Raw genomic sequence first — 1,407 nt, forward strand, 5'->3', positions numbered from 1 at the left:
TTAGACAGTATATTTTTTCATATATTTTTAACTTTGTATCACTTCATTGGTGTTTGTGATGCTGTACATGTACATAAAAATGCAAGGTCATGGTTATTATAAATTTGAAAGAGTATACTAATATAGCACTTTTCTCATTTGTAATTAACAGTATAGAAAGTTGATTGAACTGTCATCAATTAGTTTGAATTTATATTATCTTAAAATCATATATATAACAAAAAACTGAAATAACATGTTAAATTTATTTTGTAAAAAGCTTTTGATACTCTGTAACTATCATACTAGCATAGTATTTTAGTATACTTAATATATTTATATTAATATTTTTTGCAGAAAATTACAAAACAGAGTTGCGGCTCAGTCTGCCAGAGATAGGAAGAAGGCAAAATTGGATAAGCTAGAAATACATGTCAAAGTTTTGGAGGAGGAGGTACTTTTTCCCCTTTTGTTAAAGAATTACCAAAAAATTTTCATGTGGTCACATTATAAAATAAATAAATAAAAGCTAAGTATGCTCAACTTTCTTTTTTATTTTCTGTATTGTATTTCATTAATTTAGAATTATTTCATGTCAGAGTTTTGTTTGTTTTTGTTTATGATGTTGAATAGGATTTATGTGAAAACAATCTTAAGATTGTGTTACTTTTATTTACATATGTATGCATATTTTTCTATCAATTTCTATGTATTTTCAAAGAAGTATTCAGCTGTAACTTCACTATGATAAGAAAGCAGTAATGGATATTGTACTTCTTTGTTGCATTTTTATTTTTATACATGCAAGTGTATAACCCTTACGAAACACCTTATTTCTGCAATATTCAGTACTTCAAAGTATTTGTATTTTCTCACAGAAACTGGCATTATTGTCAGAAAATGAAATATTAAAACGGAAATTGATGCTTCTAGAAAATGAAAACTCTGACCTGAGATCAAGACTGGGTCTGAAAGAAATAAAAGTAGAACAGGAAGATGAGGTAGACTATTCCTTATATTAAATATTAATCTTTACTGACATTGGTTTACCTTGAACCCTCTCTTTTGAAATAATATACCATTATGCATATAGTTTATTCATAAATGCTGTGTACTATTGAGTTATCATGAAGAATTTAGGTACCAGCTATTGTTTGTAAGTAAATGTCTTTAAATCTTGCAGATGATGACTGCCATGCATTTTTAATATAATCAACAGTTATTTACAGGTCAAACCTAAATTACCCTTTATTGTAAATATGCTTTCAGCTTCTTCATTGCAAAATGAATGTTTTTTACATTTACCTTTTACCTAACACAAAACATTTTTATCATTTATCTCAGTACAAATTCTTACAAAATATTGTGCGATTGTGCGAATTTCTCGATTGGCACTCGTTTTTGCTCATGATTTCCTTTTGGAATTTT

The 1,407-nt window shown here is 27.3% G+C and overlaps 1 long non-coding RNA gene across 1 annotated transcript; it reads left to right on the plus strand.

Annotated features, from left to right (window-relative positions):
* Positions 1-338: 338 nt before the first annotated feature.
* On the plus strand, positions 339-980 carry LOC111084607. Its single transcript, XR_002609651.1, has 2 exons — positions 339-433; positions 858-980. It is a non-coding gene; the product is annotated as an uncharacterized LOC111084607 (long non-coding RNA).
* The last annotated feature ends 427 nt before the right edge of the window (positions 981-1,407 follow it).

Source organism: Limulus polyphemus, unplaced genomic scaffold (genome assembly GCF_000517525.1).
Source record: "Limulus polyphemus unplaced genomic scaffold, Limulus_polyphemus-2.1.2 Scaffold82657, whole genome shotgun sequence".
NCBI lineage: Eukaryota > Metazoa > Arthropoda > Merostomata > Xiphosura > Limulidae > Limulus > Limulus polyphemus.